Source organism: Cetorhinus maximus, chromosome 18 (assembly GCF_964194155.1).
Source record: "Cetorhinus maximus chromosome 18, sCetMax3.hap1.1, whole genome shotgun sequence".
Classification (NCBI taxonomy): domain Eukaryota; kingdom Metazoa; phylum Chordata; class Chondrichthyes; order Lamniformes; family Cetorhinidae; genus Cetorhinus; species Cetorhinus maximus.
Genome location: NC_135896.1, coordinates 87,415,397 through 87,434,826, shown reverse-complemented (window position 1 = coordinate 87,434,826; position 19,430 = coordinate 87,415,397). Strand labels below are relative to the sequence as shown.

Sequence of the window (19,430 nt, the reverse complement as noted above, 5' to 3'; positions counted from 1 at the left end):
AACAGATTACAGGAAAGAGAATCCCTCATTCTGTTTCAGGGTACTGTGTTTGGGCACTTTGGCTGCTTAGTCGACTGCAGTGATCAGATGGCTTTGCTTGCTGGGACTCTTTCTCCCCACCAAGGATGGCCCCCAACCCATGTGACCTGGTAACAAGTGTCGAGCCATGGTCCAAATAAGGTATTGTGGTAATTCAAACGGCAGTCTGTTATCCTTCTTCCGCCTATCGTTTTAGTGGCTTTGTTTTTGACGAGGCAAATCTGCATTTTTACAATGAAGGTGTTGAGGAACTTTGTGGCTGAAACTACAGTAAGTCATAATCAAATCAAAGGTTAACTTTGTCCTCTCAGGAGGTAAGACAATTCGATCCACAAAACCATCTGGTAGTCCTTGGAGACATCTTGAGTTCCAGTCTTTTAAAAAATGTAGCCTTAAAAATATAGCTTTAAAGATTTATAATACCGCCTTGCAGGTACTGACAAGACCGAATTCAAAAACTCTTGACAAAACCACAAAATACTTTTTAAAATGCATGTACTTACTGATCAATGGCCTTTCCAAACCTCGGTGCGGTCAAGATTAGGCTTAACTTGTGTTTTCCTTGGTTCAGTGAGTAACCTGTTCTCCCTCTGCCTGCTCTGATCTCAAGTGAAAAATAGCCTTTTGGATTAGTTATGCAAGCATTGCACTGCCTATGGTCTGAGTCCGTGGCTTCAGGAAAGGAGTGAGGAAAATCTGTCAATGGGGAATTATGAGAGAGCAAGGGAGCCACATATTTTTGAACAGTAGATACTCTGCATTCCTCTCCATTACTGAGCCAAAGGCATGAGACTGAAATCAAAATGCTGGAAATACCTAGCAGGTCTGGCACCATCTATGGGAGAGAAACAAGAGTTTAATGATTCAGTTCGATGATCTTTCATCAGAGTTGACTTAACCCTGAAAGATTGTTTGACGCAAGATACCAGTTTCCCCAATTCTGGAAAGTGGGATGCACACTTGGAAGATAATTGTATGTTTTTAAATTTCTAGTATTGTCTCAAAATTGTTAGAGCACTCGCTGAAAGTTACGGCCTTCTGGACCTGTGTGGGTTGCGTGGAAGAATGGTATGTCAGCGTTGGCATGGCTTAGTGTTGGAAAGTCATCTTCAACAGGCGTTGAGTGGCTGCCTGACAGTAATTCCTGGCAGTTTCTGCGAGTGGGGATTTATTTATTTTGGAATTGGCATTGCTGCTCTAAAATAATGCATGAATAATTTCCTTTTCTTCACAGTGGATATACACAGTGGCACTGCAATAAATAAAAGAAAATTGAAATTCTCTCAATTTTATGACTGGGAGGAAAAGAGCATATCAAAGTCTTCAATGGTCTGATCTTAAATTCCATTAGAGCCCCTCTGGGGAAAAATTCAAATGGTGTTCTCTGTGTCTTGTCTAGTTATTTTTAAATAAAAGCCTTAAATTGGAGTAACTTTATTTTATTGGTACCTCCTTTGTTTGGGCCATGGAAAGGTCAAGACGCGGTTGTTCCACTCTTGGCAAAGGATTGGGAAGGTTGGTTTAGGTGGCAAAATTCAGAATGTATTGTGGAGTCAAAAGAGGTGACTGGCCTAGTGTGTCTACACTTGATGATTTGTATCGTTGCCAATTATCATTAAGGACACTCTGTTCTACATAGGTAAACATGTTTGGAGCTTTGTCTTTTCGAAGATAAAAGGGAGAACTTGTAAATTCTCAAACCTACCTCAAATCCAGCTACTTGGAAGTTTTAGTCAAGGTACCTGTGGTGACAAACCTACACTCAGCACTGAAATCTTACAAAGAGGCTACAACCTTCCAATTTAACGGGGCTTTTATTTTCTTTTACCCACGGGAATCCTAATGGGTAAAAGGAGCCAAGAAGAGCTGGACCAGTGAGGCAAGTGCCTTTCTTTCTTTATTGCACTGCTTGTGAGCCAGGCCGATCAGGAGCATTTATTCCAGGCCCATCAAATTAATGTGCATGCAAATACAACATCTCACTGACTCCTTTCCTGCCCAACAGGCAAGCAGCCTGTCAGTCTGGCTGGCTGTTAGGTGGAACCCAGCTGAGAATATGTGAAGGACATCCTCCTCTGATTAATTTTTGCAGGCTGTCTGAAAAATCCATGCTTCCAAATTTCCTGTCAAACCTTACCCCCAACCCAATCCTGAGTAAATATCAGGGCCAAAGATTGTTGTCCAATAACTAAAATTTATCTGCAATAGCATCACTATAACTTCCTATAATGGAGGAAACGCCCAGTGAAAATTGGACACTCTCATTTGGCATGGTAATGAAAGCAAGGACAAGTAACTAAAGATCTATTATGGGAGATGGTTTCCTTTGTGTTACATGCAAAACTGGGAGTTTCAACCAAAGGATATCTTTGCATTTTGTTGCTTATATTCACCAAGTAAAGAGACAGAATACATATAGTGTATAAGAATGAGGCTGAAATCGGGTAATCAGGATGACTGCGAACCAAGCATTGTAAGTTCCACTATTGCCATAGGTGTGCTGCTCAACAGGTCAGAAACCAGCGCCTGTCAAAATAGTAAAGTTGGTGACCTCATGAGGAGGAACCAACTGAGCCACTTACTGAGCTGAGTTTTTTTTTCTTGCTTGAAGGCTCTCAACTGCTTCCAACAGAAGAAAAACCAAATCTGTTGAAAGCAAAAGAAACAACGGAAATTGCTCACTTCCAAATGTTCTTTTTTTTCTAAAACAACCCCTGACTTTGCAACTCCCTGTCCAATTTGTGACTGGTCAGAATGAACTAGGTTTCTGAAAAACTGTCACTGCTGTTTTAACAGTCTTGAGCAGAATTTCAGGCAGTGAAATAAGTCATAATTGAAGTATAATTGGAGGCTTTGCTGTGAGCCATGGGCTGAGGGGTTTTGCTTTGTGAATTGGGCGATCTGTTAAATAAGTGATTAAGAAAGATAGATGCACGCCCCCATCATACTTGTCTCCTGGTTTGCCACACTTTTGATACTTCTCACATTAGAAGCTTCAGTTGTGAAGAATTTATATAGTTCAAAACCAAGGCCGAAACTATTTATGTTGTAAATTCTAATTTATAAAAGACTTAATTTTTCATATACATTGATTATAAAAACAAATTTCTTTACTGAGAAAAATTAAATAATGTCAGAAATGACGATGTCACTTAAATTGTTAACCTGGAAGCAAAAGATCATTTCCCTCCACCTTGCATCTGTGATCAGTGAGCCTTAGAATTAATGGCTGAATCACAGGTTAAATTCTAGCAGTATAATACTGCAGCCTAACAGTTGTCTCTTACTGTTACAGTTACAGGACGGGTGTGTACAGCAACTGACAAAGACAACTGTGTACATCACAGTTGTAGTAGGAGAGGTGGTGTACAATAGTGATACAGACAACTGTCTGCATCATTGCTAAAATTGGGAACCAGTGTGTATAACCATTGGTACAAGTGTCTTAAAAAATGACACCAATTCCTCCCTGGACATGTGGATGCGGAGTTTTAATCTATGTTGCCTCCCTGGTGCCAGGGTCAAGGATGTCGCGGAGAGGCTGCAGGGCATTTTGAAGGGGGGAAGGGTGAACAGCCAGTGGTCGTGGTTCACATTGGTACTAATGACATAGGTTTTAAAAAAAAAAGGGATGAGATCCTACAAGCTGAATATAGGGAGTTAGGATATAAATTAAAAAGTCGGACCTCCAAAGGTAGTAATCTCAGGATTGCTACCAGTGCCATATGCTAGCGAGCGTAGAAATAACAGGATATATTGGATGAATGTGTGGCTGAAGAAATGGTGTAGAGGGGAGGGATTCAGATTCCTGGGACATTGGGACCTGTTCTGGGGAAGGTGGGACCAGTACAAACAGAATGGGTTGCACCTGGGCAGGACCGGGACCAGTGTCTTCGAGGGTGTTTGCTAGTGTTGTCGGGGAGGGTGTAAACTAGAATGGCAGGGGGATGGGAACCTGAGCAGGTAGACAGAGGAGGGGGAAACTAGGATAGAAACAAAAGACAGAAAAGAAGCAAAAGCAAAACAAAAGGCAGAAAAAACAAGGGCGAAAAATAAATGGGGTCATAGTGCAAAATAAAGCTAAGGTGACTAACAAGGTTAAAAAGACAAGTCTAAAGGCATTGTATGTTAATGCGTGGAGCATTAGCAATAAGGTACATGAATTAACAGCGCAAATAGATATAAACGGTTATGATATAGTTGCAATTATGGAGGCATGGCTGCAAGGTGACCAAGGATGGGAACTGAACATCCAGGGGTATTCAATATTTGGGAAGGACAGACAAATAGGGAAAGGAGGTAGGGTAGCATTGTTAGTGAAGGAGGAAATCAATGCAATAGTGAGGAAGGATATTGGCTTGGAAAATCATGATGTGGAATCTGTTTGTGTGGAGATAAGAAATACCAAGGGGCAGAAAAGGTTGGTGGGGGTTGTCTATTGGCCCCCAAATAGTAACGGAGTTGTGAGGGAAAGCATTAAGCAAGAAGTTAGAGAGGCACACAATAAAGGTACAACTGTAATCATGGGTGACTTTAATCTACGTATAGATTGGACAAACCAAACTAGCAATAATGCTGTGGAGGAGGATTTCCTGGAGTATGCACGTGATGGTTTTTTTTAGACCAATACATTGAGGAACCAACTAGAGAGCAGGCTATCCTAGACTGGGTATTGTGCAATGAGAGAGGATTAATTTTAACAGTCTTGTGCGGGGGTCCCTTGCAGGACAGCGACCATGAAATGATAGAATTGTCCATTAAGATGGAGAGTGAAGAAGTTGAATCCAAAACTAGGGTCCTGAATCTAAATAAAGGGAACTACGAGGGTATGAGGTGTGGGTTGGCAATGATGGATTGGGGAACCTAACTAAAATGGTTGACAGTGGATAGGCAATGGCTAATAGTTAAGGAGTGCATGCATGAGTTACAACAATTATTCATTCCTGTCTGGCACAAAAATAAAACAGGAAAAGTGGCTCAACCATGGATTACAAAAGAAATTAGCGATAGTATTAGACCCAAAGAGGAGACATAAAATTGCCAGAAAAAGCAGCAAGCTTGAGGACTGGGAGCAGTTTAGAATTCAGCAAAAGTGGACATAAGAAATTGATCAAGAAGGGGAAAATGGAGTATGAGAGTAAACTTGTAGGGAACATAAAAACTGACTGTAAAAGCTTCTATAAATATGTGAAGAGAAAAAGATTAGCAAAGACAAATGTAGGCCCCTTACAGTCAGAAACAGGAAAAATGGTAATGGGGAACCAAGAAATGGCAGAAGAATTGAACACACATTTTGGTTCTGTGTTCACAAGAGGACGCAAATAATTTTCCAGAAACATTGAGGAACCAAGGGTCCAGTGAGAGGGAGGAATTGAAGAAAATCAGTATTAGTAAAAAAATGGTGCTAGAGAAATTAATGGGGTTAAAGGCTGAAAAATCCCCAGGGCCTAATAACCTACGTCCCAGAGAACTAAAGGAAGCGGGCCTGGAAATATTGGATGCATTGGTGGTCATCTTCCAAAATTCTGTAGACTCTGGAACAGTTCCTACAGATTGGAGGGTGGCAAATGTAAGCTCACTATTTATTTACAAAAGGAGGGAGAGAAAAAACAACAATTACAGACCAGTTAGTCTAACATCAGTAGTGGGGAAAATGCTAGAGTCTATTATAAAAGATGCCGTAATAGAACACTTGGAAAGCGCTAACGGAATTAGACAAAGTCAGCATGGGTTTATGAAAGGGAAATCATGCTTAATTAATCTATTGGAGTTTTTTGAAGATGTAACTAGTAGAATAGATGAGGGGAGAACCAGTGGATGTGGTGTATTTGGATTTCAAGAAGGCTTTTGATAAGGCCCCACATAAGAGGCTAGTGGGCAAAATTAAAGCACATCTGATAGGGGGTAATATGCTGGCATGGATTGAGCATCGATTGACAGACCGGAGTGGGAATAAATGGGTCTTTTCCTGGATGGCAGGCGGCGACTAGTGGTGTACCGCAGGGATCAGTTCTTGGGTCCCAGCTATTCACCACATATATAAATGACTTGGATGAGGAAACCAAATGCAATATTTCCAAGTTTGCCGACAAAACAAAACTGGGCAGGGTTGTGAGGAGGATGCAAGGAGACTTCAGGGCGTTTAGACAAGTTGCGTGTGTGGGCAACCATATTGCAGATGCAGTATTATGTGGATATACGTGAAGTTATATGCTTCGGTGTGAAAAACAGAAGGGCAGAGTATTATTTAAATAGTGATATATTGGGAAATGTGCATGTACAAAAGGATCTGGGTGTCCTTGTACACCAGTCACTGAGAGCAAACAGGCAGGTGCAGCAAGCAATTAGGAAGTCAGATGGTATGTTGGCCTTCATTGCAAGAGGATTTGAGTTCAGAAGTAGGGATGTCTTACTGCTGTTAGACAAGGCCTTGGTGAGACTACACCTGGAGAATTGTGTGCAGTTTTGGTCTCCCTATCTAAGAAAGGATACACTTGCCATAGAGGGAGTGCAGCGAACGTTCACTAGGCTGATGCCGGGGATGGCAGGGCTGACGTATGAGGAGAGATTGGTTCGATAGGACCTGTATTCACTAGAGTTTAGAAGAATGAGAGGGGATCTGATTGGAACGTATAAAATTCTAACAGGGCTAGACAGACTAGATGCAGGGAGGATGTTTCTCCTGGTTGGGGAGTCTAGAACCAGGGGCCACAGTCTCAGGATACGGGGCAGGCCATTTAGGACTGAGATGAGGAAAAGTTTCTTCTCTCAGGGAGGGTGGTCAGCCTGTGGAACTCCCTACCACAGAAGGCTGTGGAGGCCGAGTCACTGAGTATATTCAAGAAAGAAATTAATTTTTTGGATATTAGGGGCATCAGGGGGTATGGCGAGAAAGCAGGAATATGGCAATGAGATAGAAGATCAGCCATGATCATATTGAATGGCGGAGCAGGCTGGAAGGGCCAAATGGCCTACTCCTGCTCCTAGTTTCTATGTTATCTAATTCTGGCTTCTTATTCCCAATTCTAATGGCTCCAATGTTGATGGCCATGCCTTCAGATGCCTGGTCCCTTAACTCTGGAATCCCCTCCCTAAACCTCTGCTCCTCCCTACCTCACTTTCCTCCTACCAGGAAGGACTCCTAAAAACCTGCCTCTTTGTTCAAGCCTTTGCTCTTTGGCCCTAAAACCTCCTTATGTGGCTTGTTGTCATATTTTGCTTTATAATATGCTCCTGCGGAGTGCCTTGGGACTTTTTATTATGTTAAAGACCTTAAATAAAGATAAGTTGTTTTTGCTTTGCTCTAAAATTTCCGTTGGAAGTGACATGTGATTAAGTATGTAGTTTATTCCCTCCCCCACCCCCCACAATTACCTCTGAGTTCTCCTTACAGTAAGAGCCATTGAACAATGATCAAAAATGGGAGTCCCAGGTATTTTAAAAAAAGAAAATCCCCTCTATCTGCTATGGATCTGAGGCCAGTTGTGTCCCAAATGCCACCCAGGCTGACAGTTAACTGAGTGTAGAGCAGACATCGAATGTTGGACTTTCCTGTTTGGAATGGCTCAGTTCCATGCTGAGGCAAGTGCATCTGCCAACTTAATCTTAAGGGGAGATAAGCAATGTCCTTTACAGAATAAAGTATATGTATAGGACAGGTGGTCTGATTCTCTCTTTTTCCTCTTTCCATCGGCCAAATGTTATTTATTCAAGTCTGTTTTAATACTTAAATACTGCGGAATAGAGCAGGGTATGCCGAAAAGCCACAGGGAGCAATGAGCATTCCTTCCTTCCTGTAATGCTGCAAGAATGTTTTAGTGCTTTGTATTATCCCAGAGGAAAATTGAAGTCATTATTTTGAAATGCCGCCATGCGAGAGAGTGGAAGCTGTAATTAGTTTGCACATTCAATTTAGTCAGCATCCTGTGTTATTCACAAAGATGAAAGAGCGGAAACACCACGTTTACTGTTTTCATGGTTGGAGCAGCAAACGTGAATCAGAAAGCTAAAGCTTGCATTGTAGAGGGTGTTCAGATGCTCTGACACTATAATGTTACAGGGGGTGCAAAATATGAGCATTTAACCCTGATCAAACCCAACACATTTGCATAAAATCATGATTCACTATATTTACTGTACATTTACTATATTTATATTACTGCTATATTTACTGAACATTTTACTCTGTTCTCTTTCTGTCTTTCTCTGAGGAAGTCACACATGAAAGTCTGGCGAATTTGTTGCACCTGTCTTACCTGCATGTTTTCGTGCCTTGAAATATAAGGTGCGGCTGAATTGGCAACCTCCGTGTGTGAAAGAGATTTATTTTGCTTTAGCAGATGCACAGTGGCACACTTTAACATGTGACAGGTTGGGACAGAAACATGTATGAAATTGCAGCATTGGGATAATGCTGGGTATTGCCAGGATTTTGTATATATGGGCTTATATATCAAGTCACCTGATCATTTGTTTCAAATGTGTTTACGCAAATGTCTGTTGTGCAATTTGAAGCATATTTAAGCAACACATATCACACCACATTGAGGACATAAATTCAGACCATGTTGGCTTTGGACTTGTCTAAGTATATAGATGGTTAGTTCAGTTAGCTAGATAGCTAGCATGTGGTTCAGATTAGCTCCAATTCTGGGTTCAATTCCCATTCCAGTTGAGGTAGACTTGGGACCTGCCTCCATGCCCTGCCCCAAGAAAGCAATGGCAAATCACCACTGACAGAAAACTGCAAGAAAACGGCTGAGGATGAAGCATCAGTAGATAATAAGCCAAGGACCTGCCTTTGAGCAGACCACACATCACACTACATGACATGAAATACATAGGTAGGGAGGAGAACCATACAGTGCATCATAAATCATGAACCAAAAGAATTCTACAGTCTCCACATTACAGCACCAACCAGCTCTTAAAGTGCTTCAAATAAATTGCATTAAATTAAATTTTGGCTCTAACACCTTGAAGTTCATTCCATATAAAGATCTACCTGAAACTTGTCTTTTGTAAGTTGAACTGGTGCACTCCTGTTATACTGTTCTGATTTAATTCAAAATAGTGCTCCAGATAATACCTGTTTTTATTTTGTGCCATTTTTAATCCCTGAGGTTCTTTGAGCTCCAACCATCATCTTTCAATGCCGAACAGAAAGTTTCCCTTGTTTTCTCACCCTCACACTCTTATCTTCTCTGTATTGCTTCTGGGACTTGGTGTTCCAGTGATCCAAAGCAGCCACAGTCATCAGAACCAAGCACTTGTAGAATTTTAGCATTACTTCCTTTAACCTGCGCTCCACTGAGTTAGCAAGAATATAAGTCAACATTCTGTTTGTCGACTCATTTAGTGCCAAACCAAGTTTAAACATTTCACTGGCAGCAACTTTATAAACCTCGGAGCTGTCTTAAGCTGATGATCAGATGCACACAAATGGCTTTAAGGGTGTGTGTTTGCACATATGCAGAGCTTGAACTTGCTAGTACTGCATCACATTATACAGTTACTAGTCTGAGACTTTATTGTGCCTCAGTCGATCATTACCGATCAACATTTTAGTGAGGCCAAAGGCAGCAAGCTCAGGTTCGGCTGCAGTATAGAGACAGATCACTGTTCATTGGGCATGTTTTACACTCTCAGTATTTCATCGAGTCTCAGGAAAATGACATCCACCTTGGCAAGTTGCTGCTCTGCTTTTACCATTAGGCTGGGGAACTTAGCTTTGGTTTTGTACAATGTCTGTTGGAAAGTAAATTTATTCGCTAAAACCAGATCCAGTATCCTAATAAGAGAAGCATAAGATACTCCCGTTTTCATCGATTCCTGATGAGCATTAGACTTGTTCATACAATGGAGTTCAGACAACGAGAGAGTGACTTCAGTGTAAAAATGTCTTTAAATCGGTGTCCCTATATATCAGTTTTAGAGGACAAAAACTTGAGGTCAGGTTTGGAGAATGTGATGCATTGCTTGTTCAGGGTATTGAGTCTGACCTGGAAGTGACTGTTTCCCAAAAAGATCACAGTCCAGAGACTAGTGGTTTCCTGTAGTTGAACTTGGAAATGAATGGATGCTATTAAGAAGAGTAATTAATTCAGTCAGCATAAGCAATAGTGAGTGCTTTATAACTGAAGGAATTATCTGTTGGAATAGTTCTCTGTTGCTTCAGAAGTAAAGAATGGATGGTTAGCACTCAGCTGAACAAAAAAGGCAGCATTTCCCATTGTTACAAGTCATTAAATTAGTAGATATTAAAATGTTCTTGCAGTAACACAGTATTTTGTTCATTATGAGCAGATTTCACTGCATCAGGAAAGCATGTGTGGGCTGTTTTTTTGCCGTGGGTGTATAATCCTCTCTGCACCTCCTTCTGAAACACAAGGGGGAGGTTATACTAGTGTCACAGAATGTTACAGCTACCTGCATATTTATGGGACTTTTAAACAAGTCGTATAGTTGACTGGAAATGGCTGGTAACCATTGAAGCATCAGTTAACTCGTTCTTCAGTGTGCAAGTCACCTTGCATCAATATGTAACACATTGTTTTCATCCACATTAACAGCTAATGTCAGCACAGCAACAGACAAAAAGCTAACTGGGCCAGCCTATGAAATAAGTTTTAGTGATTACAAGCCAATAATCGAATCTCAAGGTTTGGATGGGGTTGATTACTCGCTTGAAGTTCATTTGTTTCAGTTTATGGTGTCCCTACTTAGATTGCTTTGTTTTCTGCCCCCTAAATGCTAGATATGCACAATAGGAAAATCAGCATCTCAAAAGAGGAAACTAGGAGCTTTTATCAGAACAGCATGACATCTCTTTCAGGTGCTGCAACTTGATGTTCACTTGTAACCGTGTGTGTGTGTGTGTTAAATCAATGAATTTGATGTTTCTTCAGTGTTTTGAATTTGGCAACCGACCCTATTCACACTGACACACACATTCCTTAGCAATACTTTAACAAGGTCCAGTGGACATATTGATGGGAAAGTGTTGAAATGTGGGGGTGGATGGATGTAAATAAACTCTAGTTATTTTTATAGAAACCAAGAAGGAATGTGCCAAGGTAATGTGTAGCACTCTATTAAATAAAATGTTAAGAATGCCAACAGAAAAGGCTTGGATTGTTATTAGGGCAAGATAGTTTGTTTTGATAAGGTTTTGTGTAAAATATAGTGGATATTTTAAGTGCAGAACTCTGATAAAGGAAACTTTATTTTGTGTACATTATGATCACATTCATAAGAGGAATTTAAAGTGGATAAATTGAAATGCTTAAATGTGCCTCACGCACGCTCCAAATGTGTTGTATATTTGAATAGTTAATTTTTCCCAATGAGTGCTGTTGCTTGGTTTATAGTATCCTCCCATAAATCTCGAACTCATCACACTTCTTATCAGCTTTTATTGTTATTTTTCCGCCATCGTTGCTTCGCCTTTTTAACTCACCACGTGGGGGTGAGGGTTCCTGAGCATGGATGTTCTCCAGCACCTTGCTCTGTGGCTGTTCTTCATGGAGGGGACTAGATCATGCGTGAAGGGCTCATCTGTTTCAGAATTACTCTACGTAATGCATTTATCCAGCGGCTAGTGGGGGGTGGGCGGGATTGAAGATTCTTCTTTCTTACTCCCCACCCAATATCACAGGCAGTTATTGCATCTTGAGAGTGGGAGTGATATCTAGTTTTGATGCTCGTGAAGAACACTGGGAACAGATTGGAAAACATGAACAAATATGATAGGAATTGATCTATATTGCTAACCGAAGCCTTGGATGACCACTATCTCAACAAAAATCCTCCATGTTACCATGCCATCGATAGCGTAGCATATCTTGTGGAAGTACAATGATCCACCTGCTGTGTTACTGGATCTGCTGCCCAACGGTTAAGTTTTAACATTGCATCAGTGGAAACAGGATTCTCAAGACGCAGGGTAAAACCCAAGTGTCTAAACAGATTTTGTTGTCTTTGGTCACGTTTTTCAGTTTCTTGTTCGCAGCCCCACCAAAAAGAATCAACTTACTAGATCATTATTTTATATTTCCCTGCTATACTTAAAGCAAAGGAGAGGGCGTGGCAGGAAGGGAAGGATATTTAATTCTTGAACATTTCTCGCCTCATGCTTGAACCAAACCATCAGCGGAGATCAGACTAAATTGTAAACCTTTTATTTGTATCTTCGTAAAAGGCAATGTGACATTACAGTAATTAATCAGTGTCACAGCTGTTGCAAGTTGTCGTCTCAGTGAATTGGGCTTGGCCACTGGATTTGTTCATTGGTTTGGAAAGTGATGAGCCGCTTAGATAACTTCACCTCCTTTATAGAATTTTCACCAAACGTTATGAATGGTTTCTTGTGTCACTTCCAACATAACCAGATGTCAATGATGCTTGCTCTTTTTGATGCTCCAAGGAATGAGGTTTAGGGTTGGCTGTGCATTGAGTGGTTAACACATTCACCTTTTATATATTCCTGTCTGAGCTATTTTAACACATTTACATGTTAAACTTCAAATGGGTTAGCAACTGCATTGAGAAGCTCTAGTTGGAACATGTTAACCCGAACGCTAAAACGTTAGTGCCCTGATAAACGAGCACACCCCTCCCTCCCCGCTTCCCTCTCCCGACTTATTTATATGTCCATAAACATGAATGCATGATCTCATACCTCGGATGATTTGTGTGTTTTATTAACATTTTACATGACACTTTTTTTTGAAGCATGATACTTAATGTAGTCTTGTGACCTTTAAAAAGAAATTAATGTCATAGGTACTAGGGCAGAATTCATGTTAAATGATATTGTAGAAGCAACAAATAGGGTAAGTTCACTTATGCAAATGAAGTTTTGGAAAGTCTTTTTTTAATGCCATTTTGTTGTTGAAATTATTCCCTCTTATTTTTATATCCATACTCCTCATGAGGAGACCTGTCCACAGACCTGATTCCTTTTCCTAAACTTTCTCTTTATTGCTTTTATGTAATTTTCTTCGATCTCAGATCTGTAGGCGTATTCAGTAGCACACTCAGTAACTATATCACCTTTGATTAAACTTGTCTCATCCAGAGCCTGGAGGTTAGACAAATGCACTGAATCTTGTTGACAGATTGTGACAGGTACAGAACATATTGGATCAACGCAATACTAATTTGGTAGCTTGTCGCGAATCATTGCAGGTAGTAATTATTATGTTGCTTTCTTCGATAAACATTCTCTTCCAGGATTAAAATGTATGCACTCCAGACCGGGCTAGGTTACAACAACTGATTGCCAAGAGGACAGGGTATTTTTTTAGTCCCCAGGCTGCCTGTTGTTTCAGCAATTTTGGGGGTCACTATCAGGGAGGGAAGTCCTTTTTTTTCCCAGAAAGAAGCAAAGCGGAAGTAAAAGACACAATGCTTCTGTCACTTGTAGTAAGAACAGAAAGGCTGGAAATGTGCAGAATGGTAAGGAGAACATTTCTTTCGGAACTGTTGTGTTCTGAAGACTGAGACAGCCAACACTTCTATGTTCCTTCTTGTACAGCAGGCACCTCAAAGCACTTTATATCTGGGGGGAAAACAGTAGTTACTGAGAAGGAGGGTAAGAGGGATAATGGCATGGACCACTAGCACCATTTTGAGGGAACTTTTTGAAAGTGTTGGGAAGGGAGATAATGAGATGGAAGATCAAAGGGACTTCCTAGCTTTCACCTCGGGACTGCTTTGATGCTCAAATGTGTTGTGGGTGATTTGGCGTTGGGAATCCTATTGGGCTTTCCACGTTGAAGCAAGGATTCTGCTAACTGAAGAAAGGATGGTTTGGCCATTGTTTGTAAAGAAAGAAACTGGAAATTACAGCTGAAGCAATATGTTGTGTTTTCAAGATACTATTTGGTCTACTTGTGTTTAGTATTTTCCGGTGTTTATTTGGGATTTCCACTATTTATTGATTTTAAAATATCTCATCCTGTTTGTATTTAGCTTCTTCATCATCTGTTGCCAAGGCTAAGCTGGTGACAGGAAGCGTAAGACGGAAAGGAGGAAAAGATGCAGTACGGTTTCCACTTATTTTTACTGTAATGTTTGTGAAATGACTCATTCCTTTTTGCAGATCCAGCGAGTGAAATTCTGAACTGCACATTTATTAAATTATCTCAGCTCATTACTATGGCAACCAGGAGGGGAACAATGAAGGAACCAGTTGCTTTGAAAACTAGTGTTACTTGAAGTAACCTGTATAGTTCTGCAGGCACCTTGTTTATGAATGAGCAAGACAACAGTTGGGTATGTCATTATCTGTGCTATGCCAAAGGACAGCCAGGTTGTGATGGAGGTGGTAGTTAGTTCCCAACACAGCTGTGACTTTGCAACATCTGAATGCTGTGCCTAAACATTGGGAAATGTCTCAGTTCAGGGGAAAAAAGTCATGGTTAAGCTTTTGAGAGGTTTGCGCGCACTGTAGATTGGGTTCCTCATTCATTCTTCTGTAACTTCTTTATTAAAAGTACATTATTGCCGCACTGTGGTATTTTGCTGGTGGTTCTGCTTTCAGCCACAATTGTGGCCCCCATCTTTTTTTTTGTTGGGGTACTTTTATGGCATCTGGTAGTCATCACCTGATCCAGCCCAGCCCATAGTAACAAAACCAAGGGGCATGGTATTTGTGTAAGCAGGTGCATTTTTGGAGTATCCATTCTTGCAGTGTTCCAGAGTTGGAAAGAGTGTTTGTGCTGCTAGAAGCAAGATGGTTACAGCTTCTTTTCGGGTCAGTTGCTTTACCAGATGTGCTTTTTGTTTGTTACTGCAGAGAGGAAGGAGAGTCTGATTTGTGGTTTATATTACAATGCCACAGTAAACAACATTCACAAACCAGCAATGAGTAGCAAGAGGAAATATTTACCATCCTCCCAGTGGAAGCAGTTCTGTTAAGTCCTGTGGAGTCTGCCCAATTTACATGGTGGGCGGGAGTCTTTAGGTCAGCTGAGTACAAACCATCATACCATGTGATAAAACCCAAGTACTGAGGAATAGACTCAAATAGAGTTTGTTTAAAATCTATAAGACACACTATATCTATCCCCATAAAGAGATGTGTTGTTTGCCACTACTTGGCAGATCTTGCATGGGAACTCTAGATATGCGCATGTGCACTGCTAGAGTTTGTGCTGCTTGCCTGCATGAAACAACAGTGCTTGCCCAGTTAGGCCCACCCACTGCTTTGCAGGTTTATCTGGAGCCGAGTGGGAACAATCGCATCTCCAGTGATGGCCCTACTCCAGACCCTATTAATGGGGTATATTGGCTGATCAGTTATCAAGTGTGCCTTGGAGTACTGCACACCTGACTACAGGGCTCCACCTTTATTGTACAGATCATGGTCTGAGTTTCAAACTTTCATCCGCAAGAATAATATCTTGGAGCTAATTTAGTTTTAAATATGCCCCGCTTTGGGGTGGAGTCCATAGCCCCAGTGGAAAATAAGGGCACATGCTTGGTTGCTTGAAAGCTGTGGTTGGCAATTTCAATTTCATTTTGATCTGGGGAAGTTCTGTAATAGCTGGCTATCATTGGCCAGTCATTGGCAGTGTCAGTGTTGGTCTCTTGCCTTGGAGGTGCCTGGGAAGGCCTCCTATTTAGGTGGTTCGAAACAACTCTTCAGGCGGCAACACCTTGTTATTTACGTGGCAGCTGTGTGATTCCAAAGGAACTATTAGAAACATCTCCACTCTGCATATTTCTTCATAAATTGGACTTGCTGTTTATTTAAAATTGATCCGCCTGCTTCCCTAAATGTCTGTTTCATTGTTGTATGAAATGTTTTCCGTGGTGGCCTTAGTCGGTGATCTGTGTCGCCCAATTGACTGACGTTACAACCGGGATGGGAGGAGTGCAAAGTTTGACTAGCCCCACTATTCTACAGGTCACACCATTAGTTTAAAAGTTTGATTCACTCACCAAAATGGCCAATTGTTTACCAGCGATAATGTTGCCCAGAATAAAAGAGTTTAACCAGGCTTCTTTCAATAAACAACAAACTTATTAGTTTATAATAAATGCAGTCTAGTTGAATAGAAAGGCAAAGCTTATTAACATGCAGTATGAAATATGAAGTTATACCAATTACTCTCACTCACACAAAAAAAGGAAATAGAAGAATTCTGCCAAAGGTTAAAAGTCAATGGTTCAAGGCAGAAGGAAAGGTAATGGAGCCCTTGAGATGGTGTCCGGGTTATACGGTTGGTGTCTCAGCGCTGATCTGCGAAACAATCTGACTCTTGCACTGCTTTTCAGGCGGACTCAAGGAACACCTGCAGGTACTCAATTCCAGCATGTAGAGCAACTTAGAAGCAGCTTATATTCACTTTCTGCTTTGGGCTGTCGCTGGTCTGCAAAAAGGCTGCTATCTTCCTTCACAAGCAGTTGGTCCTTCTTCCTCTCAAACCAAAACCAACTTTTAAGTGCAGCTCCAGGCATGTATTTTACCCAGAGTCAAAAACTACCATGTGACCCCTTTTATACACAGTCCACCATGGTCAAGAGGTTTCCAGCTTCTTTACAACTGCTTAATTATCTTTTCTTGTAAATAGTTTTTCTTGGAAGAGACATCCATCAAGAGTTCTTGCATTAACCCTTTAAGGAATAGTATCTCTTAAAACACAGGTTCTCCCAGATTGTTCTTAGTCCTTGAAGGTGGACCATTTTCTTGATTGAAGTGTTCATCACTCTGACCAATTGTCAAATGTTGCTAATATTTTTCAAATTTTGTTGATAATCTCATTTTAATCCAGTACAAATCCTTTGAAGGTTATTAATAAATACGTTGCCTGGCTGACTTTAAGGTGGAACAATTTTCAGCTATTTTGCCTAATTTATATTAGCAGCCACGTCCATGCACAGAGCAACAGATAAATTTCAGGGGCAAAAAAGGAGAAATTTCAGTGTCAGGCAGATATAATATTTTGCATAATGTTATTGGAATTTATTGTAAAGTATAGGGGGGTGGTGTGTTAATTGAATTAAAGGCAGCTGATCTGAAGGCTTTGATATATCAGAAGATAAGCTAGGTTTGAAATGTTAAGTAGGTAGACATAGGGGTAATGGGAACATTTCCATTTTTAAATAAACCAGACCAGCTTGAATTCAAAAGAGGGTGTGAAATGTTCACCATGCCAGGAGAAGTTGAGTAACAGTGTGTTTATTTTTCCCAAAGATTATTGGTAAAATTGGTACTATGAGATATTTTTATTATTAGTGAGGTAGAGTCCAAAGACCTAGTGAAACAATGGGAATTTGCATTCAAAGGGGAAAATATGTATAAAGGCTGTTTGTAAGGGTAGGTAGTTTATGATCTAAGACGTGTGAAAAAGCCTCCAGCATCTAAGCCTCAAACTGCTGTCCACAAAGAACTGAATTTAAGAAAACTCACTTTGAATTGGATTGCTCAGGTATCGTGTTTCTTTGCCTGGGTGTTTTAAAATTTGTGTGTCTTACTGTTGCCTTAACAAAAGTGTCAATGGGAGTTAGATTAACTAGGGCGTTTAGAAGTTATCATAGTATGTAGAACTGTGTGTGTTCTTAAAATAATTTCTTCCATTAATAAAGGTTTAATTTAGTTTTGTAAGAAACCTATAAGATTCGGTCTTATTACTACTGAATTCAAAGCACGCATCTCAAAATTTATACAAATTGCAAAACAGTTGTGACAGTTGTTTCAAGTTTTGCTTTGGGATTTGAGCAGCTCAGCATTTACCATTGGCTGTGCCATAACGGCAGGGATTTTCTCTAAATCCTTGCTAGGAAATTGTGGGTAATTATTGGTACTGTGACTTAATTGCATATATAGTCACTGAAGTGGCAGTGCTCCTGTCCCCTCCACTTCACAAAGGCACTCTTGTCTTTCCTTCCTACTGCTTACATTGGCACACTTCCCTGGCCTGTCCTTCGCTGTCTCCTAACTGATGCTTCTGTTGCAAGAGTTTTATTGAAAGCTATGAGTGGAAATTTATGACCTTCCAGGACAATTGTGTAATCAGGAATTTGCATGCTGTATGTGTAGCACAGATCAATGTTTAAGGCAAAGCAGCATTAGGCTAGAGATTGGAGCAGTGGTAGCAAATTGGGGAATGCAGTAGAATACAGGTTCCTGTCTTTACTGTCGTGGGGTTGAATGTACAATCATAAAGTTGCATTGGTTCCAATTGGGTAGCAGAGAATCATCAGGCTGCAGCTAAAAACTCCTTAGGAGTGGGAAGAAGGGAGGAGACTTGCAAGGGTATGGAAGCAGGAATTGAGAGCAGCCTCGGCAGTATTCTCGAAGATTGCTCCTTACGATGACCAATTTCTTAATTCTTTTGATTTTTATGTGCTCAAAATCAAAAAGATGGTGGTTGACCCTTCCACTGCCTATGCTTTTTCATGCTGCCCATCTGACATTCAGAATTGGGTGAAAATAAATTTTCTCTATCTGAATATTGGAAAGACCAAAGCCATTGTCTCTGGCCGTCACCACAAACTTCATTCCCTGGCCATTGATTCCAGCCCCCCCCTCAGGCCACTGGCTGACGCTGAGCCAGACTATTTTCAACCCCTGCATCTATTTGACCCTGAGCTGAGCTTCCAACCCATATCCTCTCTATCGTGATTTCTGCTTCCACCTCCGCAACACTAACCTGTCTCTGTCCTGCCTCAGCTCATCTGCAGCTGATCCCCTCATACATGCTGTTGTTGGACCTTAAGCTCTCAAGTTCCCTATCCACCCATCCATGTCTGTTGGTTAGCCCAGCCAGCTCTTTCCTAAACGCTTCAATTCTTCACCCGTGCTGTGATCCACAACACCCCCCAAGCCCAATCCAGTCATTATCCGATATATTACCTTGTCTTCCAGTGGCCGAGTCTGCCTCTGCGCAGGTGCAGGTGGAGCAGTCTTTGGCGGGACCTTCACAGGCTCCAAAACCCAGAGGCTGCCATCCAGGAATCTGCTCAGCAGCCTGCCGCTACTTCTGTTCAAACCACAGGTGTTGCACCACAATGGGAGCTGTGGGATAAAGAGCAATAAAAGTCTTGGATGTGCATGTGGATTCATGATAAAATATTATACTGTGAGCTTTGCATTGCTTAAAACCACAAATTTTTTGAATTACTACCATTTTCTTGTCTTGCCCAATCACTGTGGGGTGGCAAGACACCTTTAAGTGTGCCTGATGATGATAGGGGTAACATGAATTGATGAGGATCGATGTTGTTTGGGGTGCGGAGGAATATGCAGCAGAGGTTGATTATTTGCAGGAATGCTTTGTTTCAGTGCTACGTGGGTCTGTGTGTGTGGGAGAGTCGGTGGGTTGACAAGAAGTGTGACTGCTGCATGTGGTTCTAACATTGGCCTACTGATGCAACTCAAG

At 41.1% G+C, this 19,430-nt stretch overlaps 1 protein-coding gene across 8 annotated transcripts in view; it reads left to right on the top strand.

The window, feature by feature from the left end:
- The window catches only part of sipa1l1 (signal-induced proliferation-associated 1 like 1), a 366,264-nt gene that overhangs the window by 165,616 nt on the left and 181,218 nt on the right, over nt 1-19,430 (top strand). The window contains exon 1 of one of the 8 annotated variants that reach the window (XM_078563126.1): nt 14,296-14,316. The exons of the other annotated variants lie outside the window; for them this stretch is intronic. The gene's annotated coding sequence lies outside the window, so the exon portion shown is untranslated. Of the gene's footprint in view, nt 1-14,295; nt 14,317-19,430 lie in introns of those variants that run through there. 8 annotated transcript variants of the gene reach the window in all.